The sequence below is a fragment of the Drosophila tropicalis genome, unplaced genomic scaffold (genome assembly GCF_018151085.1).
Source record: "Drosophila tropicalis isolate 14030-0801.00 unplaced genomic scaffold, ASM1815108v1 contig_276, whole genome shotgun sequence".
NCBI classification, from domain to species: Eukaryota; Metazoa; Arthropoda; class Insecta; order Diptera; family Drosophilidae; genus Drosophila; species Drosophila tropicalis.
In genome coordinates, this window is record NW_027172728.1 from 35,987 (window position 1) to 44,343 (window position 8,357).

An 8,357-nucleotide genomic window follows, 5' to 3' on the forward strand; every position below is an offset into this window, starting at 1 on the left:
AAAAAGAACCTTTGCAGAAAAATTCATGTCCTGCATCCTTAGGACTTTCTACGAATCCATATCCTTTCGTCCTGCGCCAGGATTTGTAGATTCTAGAGGTAAGAAACGAAAAAAGGATCATTTTGTCGAGGCCATATCTCGCCAGGACATTGATCGATTTCGCCAGGACATCTTTTTCCGGAGCCTCCAGGATCAGGACTATCGATCTGCATTCAAGGATTTTCAATATTCTTCCAAAAATATGGTCGAATTTTTGACAAAAAAGTGTCAAAAAACTACAAATTGCTTTATAACTCGGTCATTTAAAGGACGATCAGGATGTCCTTTGGTCAGATTGTAGTCCTTGATGATCCACATCGACTGAGACTATCGGATCCTGGAATGTCCTTTTGGGAGCTGAGATAAAAGCATGTTGTTGTTTATAAAAAAATGTTTATTAACTCGCGAGTCCTTTGCAGGATCAGGACGAAAGTGGTCCCCAAACATTCCCACCATTGAGGACTATCGTTGGTGCTAAGGACATCCCGATTGTCCTACGGAGAGCTGACATATTAAGGATTTTGTATTTTTTCTAGATTTTTTTTAACTTTTCCTTCAATTTCGGACTTGGAAAAATTACAAGTCAAATAAACAGAAAAGTGCTCAAAACTCGGTAGTTTTAAGGATGAGCGGGATGTCCTTGGGCCAGATGAAAGTCCTTGCTCATGCGCGTCGACTGACGTTACCATGTCCTGGAATGTCCTTTAAATAGGTGGAAAAGGGACCTTTGCAGAAAATTACATGTCCTGCAACCTTGGATGACCCTAACTTTTTATGATGCCAATCGATAGAGATCATCAAGGACTTTCTACTAATCCATATCATTTCGTACTGAGCCAGGATTTGTGGATTCTAGAGCTAAGAAACGAAAAAAGGATCATTTTGTCGAGGCCATATCTCGCCAGGACATTGATCAATTTCGCCAGGACATCCTTTTCCGGAGCCTACAGGATCAGGACTATAGATCTGCATTCAAGGATTTTCAATATCCTTGCATTCAAGGCCTTTCAATATTCTTCCAAAAATTTGCTCGAATTTTTGACAAAAAAGTGTCAAAAAACTACAAATTGCTTTATAACTCGGTCATTTAAAGGACGATCACGATGTCCTTTGGTCAGATTGTAGTCCTCGATGATCCACATCGACTGAGACTATCGGATCCTGGAATGTCCTTTTGGGAGCTGAGATAAAAGGATGTTGTTGTTTATAAAAAAATGTTTATTAACTCGCGAGTCCTTTGCAGGATCAGGACGAAAGTGGTCCCCAAACATTCCCACCATTGAGGACTATCGTTGGTGCTAAGGACATCCCGATTGTCCTACGGAGAGCTGAGATATTAAGGATTTTGTATTTTTTCTAGATTTTTTTGAACTTTTCCTTCAATTTGGGACTTGGAAAAAATTACAAGTCAAATAAACAGAAAAGTACTCAAAACTCGGTAGTTTTAAGGTTGAGCGGGATGTCCTTGGGCCAGATGAAAGTCCTTTCTCATGCGCCTCGACTGACGTTACCATGTCCTGGAATGTCCTTCAAATAGGTGGAAAAGGGACCTTTGCAGAAAATTACATGTCCTGCAACCTTGGATGACCCTAACTTTTTATGATGCCAATCGATAGAGATCATCAAGGAGTTTCTACGAATCCATATCCTTTCGTCCTGCGCTAAGAAACGAAAAATGGATCATTTTGTCGAGCCCATATCTCGCCAGGACATTGATCGATTTCGCCAGGACATCCTTTTCCTGAGATAAAAGGATATTGTTGTTTATGATAAAATGTTAATTAACCCGAGAGTCCTGTGGTGCCCAAACATTCCAACCATTGAGGACTATAGTTGGTGCAAAAGACATCCCTGTTGTCCTGCGGAGAGCTGAGATATTAAGGATTTTGTACTTTTTCTAGATTTTTTTTGAACTTTTCCTTCAATTTGGGACTTGGAAAAAATTACAAGTCAAATAAACAGAAAAGTGCTCAAAACTCGGTAGTTTTAAGGATGACCGCAATGTCCTTGGGCCAGTTGAAAGTCCTTGCTCATGCGCGTCGACTGACGTTACCATGTCCTGGAATGTCCTTCAAATAGGTGGAAAAAAGAACCTTTGCAGAAAAATTCATGTCCTGCATCCTTAGGACTTTCTACGAATCCATATCCTTTCGTCCTGCGCCAGGATTTGTAGATTCTAGAGGTAAGAAACGAAAAATGGATCATTTTGTCGAGGCCATACCTCGCCAGGACATTGATCGATTTCGCCAGGACATCCTTTTCCGGAGCCTCCAGGATCAGGACTATCGATCTGCATTCAAGGATTTTCAATATTCTTCCAAAAATATGGTCGAATTTTTGACAAAAAAGTGTCAAAAAACTACAAATTGCTTTATAACTCGGTCATTTAAAGGACGATCAGGATGTCCTTTGGTCAGATTGTAGTCCTTGATGATCCACATCGACTGAGACTATCGGATCCTGGAATGTCCTTTTGGGAGCTGAGATAAAAGGATGTTGTTGTTTATAAAAAAATGTTTATTAACTCGCGAGTCCTTTGCAGGATCAGGACGAAAGTGGTCCCCAAACATTCCCACCATTGAGGACTATCGTTGGTGCTAAGGACATCCCGATTGTCCTACGGAGAGCTGAGATATTAAGGATTTTGTATTTTTTCTAGATTTTTTTGAACTTTTCCTTCAATTTGGGACTTGGAAAAAATTACAAGTCAAATAAACAGAAAAGTACTCAAAACTCGGTAGTTTTAAGGATAAGCGGGATGTCCTTGGGCCAGATGAAAGTCCTTGCTCATGCGCGTCGACTGACGTTACCATGTCCTGGAATGTCCTTCAAATAGGTGGAAAAGGGACCTTTGCAGAAAATTACATGTCCTGCAACCTTGGATGACCCTAACTTTTTATGATGCCAATCGATAGATTTCGTACTGAGCCAGGATTTGTGGATCCTAGAGCTAAGAAACGAAAAAAGGATCATTTTGTCGAGGCCATATCTCGCCAGGACATTGATCAATTTCGCCAGGACATCCTTTTCCGGAGCCTCCAGGATCAGGACTATAGATCTGCATTCAAGGATTTTCAATATCCTTCCAAAAATACTGCTCGTTTATTTGGGGGGTCAGAAAAATGGCAACAAAGTGACACAAAACTTCAAACGTCTTTATAACTCGGTCATTTAAAGGACGATCAGGATATCCTTTGGTCAGATTGTAGTCCTTGATGATCCACATCGACTGACACTATCAGATCCTGGAATGTCCTTTTAGGAGCTGAGATAAATGGATATTTTTGTTTATAAAAAATGTTAATTAACACGCGAGTCCTTTGCAGGATCAGGACGAAAGTGCTGCCCAAACATTCAAACCATTGGGGAATATCGTTGGTGCAAAGGACATCCCGATTGTCCTGCGGAGAGCTGAGATATTAAGGATATTTTTGTTTATGAAAAAATGTTAATTAACTCCTTTGCAGTATCAGGACGAAAGTGGTGCCCAAACATTCCAACCATTGAGGACTATAGTTGGTGCAAAGGACATCCCGATTGTCCTGCGGAGAGCTGAGATATTAAGGATTTTGTATTTTTTCTAGATTTTTTTTTACTTTTCCTTCAATTTGGGACTTGGAAAAAATTACTAGTCAAATAAACAGAAAAGTACTCAAAACTCGGTAGTTTTAAGGATGAGCGGGATGTCCTTGGGCCAGATGAAAGTCCTTGCTCATACGCGTCGACTGACGTTACCATGTCCTGGAATGTCCTTCAAATAGGTGGAAAAAAGGACCTTTGCAGAAAATTTCATGTCCTGCATCCTTAGATGACCCTAACTTTTTTTGATGCCAATCGATAGAGATCATCAAGAAGTTTCTACGAATCCATATCCTTTCGTCCTGCGCTAAGAAACGAAAAATGGATCATTTTGTCGAGCCCATATCTCGCCAGGACATTGATCGATTTCGCCAGGACATCCTTTTCCTGGGATAAAAGGATATTGTTGTTTATGATAAAAATGTTAATTAACCCGAGAGTCCTGTGGTGCCCAAACATTCCAACCATTGAGGACTATAGTTGGTGCAAAAGACATCCCTGTTGTCCTGCGGAGAGCTGAGATATTAAGGATTTTGTACTTTTTCTAGATTTTTTTGAACTTTTCCTTCAATTTGGGACTTGGAAAAAATTACAAGTCAAATAAACAGAAAAGTGCTCAAAACTCGGTAGTTTTAAGGATGACCGGAATGTCCTTGGGCCAGTTGAAAGTCCTTGCTCATGCGCGTCGACTGACGTTACCATGTCCTGGAATGTCCTTCAAATAGGTGGAAAAAAGAACCTTTGCAGAAAAATTCATGTCCTGCATCCTTAGGACTTTCTACGAATCCATATCCTTTCGTCCTGCGCCAGGATTTGTAGATTCTAGAGGTAAGAAACGAAAAAAGGATTATTTTGTCGAGGCCATATCTCGCCAGGACATTGATCGATTTCGCCAGGACATCCTTTTCCGGAGCCTCCAGGATCAGGACTATCGATCTGCATTCAAGGACTTTCAATATTCTTCCAAAAATTTGCTCGAATTTTTGACAAAAAAGTGTCAAAAACTACAAATTGCTTTATAACTCGGTCATTTAAAGGACGATCACGATGTCCTTTGGTCAGATTGTAGTCCTCGATGATCCACATCGACTGAGACTATCGGATCCTGGAATGTCCTTTTGGGAGCTGAGATAAAAGGATATTTTTGTTTATGAAAAAATGTTAATTAACTCGCGAGTCCTTTGCAGGATCAGGGTGAAAGTGGTGCCCAAACATTCCAACCATTGAGGACTATCGTTGCTGCAACGGACATCCCGATTGTCCTGCGGAGAACTGAGATATTAAGAATTTTGTATTTCTTCTAGATTTTTTTTAACTTTTCCTTCAATTTGGGACTTGGAAAAATTACAAGTCAAATAAACAGAAAAGTGCTCAAAACTCGGTAGTTTTAACGATGACCGGAATGTCCTTGGGCCAGTTGAAAGTCCTTGCTCATGCGCGTCGAATGACGTTACCATGTCCTGGAATGTCCTTTAAATAGGTGGAAAAGGGACCTTTGCAGAAAATTACATGTCCTGCAACCTTGGATGACCCTAACTTTTTATGATGCCAATCGATAGAGATCATCAAGGACTTTCTACTAATCCATATCATTTCATACTGAGCCAGGATTTGTGGATTCTAGAGCTAAGAAACGAAAAAAGGATCATTTTGTCGAGGCCATATCTCGCCAGGACATTGATCAATTTCGCCAGGACATCCTTTTCCGGAGCCTCCAGGATCAGGACTATAGATCTGCATTCAAGGATTTTCAATATCCTTCCAAAAATACTGCTCGTTTATTTGGGGGGTCAGAAAAATGGCAACAAAGTGACACAAAACATCAAACGTCTTTATAACTCGGTCATTTAAAGGACGATCAGGATGTCCTTTGGTCAGATTGTAGTCCTTGATGATCCACATCGACTGACACTATCAGATCCTGGAATGTCCTTTTAGGAGCTGAGATAACTGGATATTTTTGTTTATAAAAAATGTTAATTAACACGCGAGTCCTTTGCAGGATCAGGACGAAAGTGCTGCCCAAACATTCAAACCATTGAGGAATATCGTTGGTGCAAAGGACATCCCGATTGTCCTGCGGAGAGCTGAGATATTAAGGATATTTTTGTTTATGAAAAATGTTAATTAACTCCTTTGCAGTATCAGGACGAAAGTGGTGCCCAAACATTCCAACCATTGAGGACTATAGTTGGTGCAAAGGACATCCCGATTGTCCTGCGGAGAGCTGAGATATTAAGGATTTTGTATTTTTTCTAGACTTTTTTTAACTTTTCCTTCAATTTGGGACTTGGAAAAAATTACTAGTCAAATAAACAGAAAAGTACTCAAAACTCGGTAGTTTTAAGGATGAGCGGAATGTCCTTGGGCCAGATGAAAGTCCTTGCTCATACGCGTCGACTGACGTTACCATGTCCTGGAATGTCCTTCAAATAGGTGGAAAAAAGGACCTTTGCAGAAAATTTCATGTCCTGCATCCTTAGATGACCCTAACTTTTTGATGCCAATCGATAGAGATCATCAAGGAGTTTCTACGAATCCATATCCTTTCGTCCTGCGCTAAGAAACGAAAAATGGATCATTTTGTCGAGCCCATATCTCGCCAGGACATTGATCGATTTCGCCAGGACATCCTTTTCCTGAGATAAAAGGATATTGTTGTTTATGATAAAATGTTAATTAACCCGAGAGTCCTGTGGTGCCCAAACATTCCAACCATTGAGGACTATAGTTGGTGCAAAAGACAACCCTGTTGTCCTGCGGAGAGCTGAGATATTAAGGATTTTGTACTTTTTCTAGATTTTTTTGAACTTTTCCTTCAATTTGGGACTTGGAAAAAATTACAAGTCAAATAAACAGAAAAGTGCTCAAAACTCGGTAGTTTTAAGGATGACCGGAATGTCCTTGGGCCAGTTGAAAGTCCTTGCTCATGCGCGTCGACTGACGTTACCATGTCCTGGAATGTCCTTCAAATAGGTGGAAAAAAGAACCTTTGCAGAAAAATTCATGTCCTGCATCCTTAGGACTTTCTACGAATCCATATCCTTTCGTCCTGCGCCAGGATTTGTAGATTCTAGAGGTAAGAAACGAAAAAAGGATCATTTTGTCGAGGCCATATCTCGCCAGGACATTGATCGATTTCGCCAGGACATCCTTTTCCGGAGCCTCCAGGATCAGGACTATCGATCTGCATTCAAGGATTTTCAATATTCTTCCAAAAATATGCTCGAATTTTTGACAAAAAGTGTCAAAAAACTACAAATTGCTTTATAACTCGGTCATTTTAAAGGACGATCAGGATGTCCTTTGGTCAGATTGTAGTCCTTGATGATCCACATCGACTGAGACTATCGGATCCTGGAATGTCCTTTTGGGAGCTGAGATAAAAGGATATTGTTGTTTATAAAAAAATGTTTATTAACTCGCGAGTCCTTTGCAGGATCAGGACGAAAGTGGTCCCCAAACATTCCCACCATTGAGGACTATCGTTGGTGCTAAGGACATCCCGATTGTCCTACGGAGAGCTGAGATATTAAGGATTTTGTATTTTTTCTAGATTTTTTTAACTTTTCCTTCAATTTGGGACTTGGAAAAATTACAAGTCAAATAAACAGAAAAGTGCTCAAAACTCGGTAGTTTTAAGGATGAGCGGGATGTCCTTGGGCCAGATGAAAGTCCTTGCTCATGCGCGTCGACTGACGTTACCATGTCCTGGAATGTCCTTTAAATAGGTGGAAAAAGGACCTTTGCAGAAAATTACATGTCCTGCAACCTTAGATGACCCTAACTTTTTATGATGCCAATCGATAGAGATCATCAAGGACTTTCTACTAATCCATATCATTTCGTACTGAGCCAGGATTTGTGGATTCTAGAGCTAAGAAACGAAAAAAGGATCATTTTGTCGAGGCCATATCTCGCCAGGACATTGATCAATTTCGCCAGGACATCCTTTTCCGGAGCCTCCAGGATCAGGACTATAGATCTGCATTCAAGGATTTTCAATATCCTTGCTTCAAGGCCTTTCAATATTCTTCCAAAAATTTGCTCGAATTTTTGACAAAAAAGCGACAAAAAACTACAAATGTCTTTATAACTCGGTCATTTAAAGGACGATCAGGATGTCCTTTGGTCAGATTATAGTCCTCGATGATCCACATCGACTGAGACTATCGGATCCTGGAATGTCCTTTTGGGAGCTGAGATAAAAGGATATTGTTGTTTATAAAAAAATGTTTATTAACTCGCGAGTCCTTTGCAGGATCAGGACGAAAGTGGTCCCCAAACATTCCCACCATTGAGGACTATCGTTGGTGCTAAGGACATCCCGATTGTCCTACGGAGAGCTGAGATATTAAGGATTTTGTACTTTTTCTAGATTTTTTTGAACTTTTCCTTCAATTTGGGACTTGGAAAAAATTACAAGTCAAATAAACAGAAAAGTACTCAAAACTCGGTAGTTTTAAGGTTGAGCGGGATGTCCTTGGGCCAGATGAAAGTCCTTGCTCATGCGCCTCGACTGACGTTACCATGTCCTGGAATGTCCTTCAAATAGGTGGAAAAAAGGACCTTTGCAGAAAATTTCATGTCCTGCATCCTTGGATGACCCTAACTTTTATGATGCCAATCGATAGAGATCATCAAGGAGTTTCTACGAATCCATATCCTTTCGTCCTGCGCTAAGAAACGAAAAATGGATCATTTTGTCGAGCCCATATCTCGCCAGGACATTGATCGAT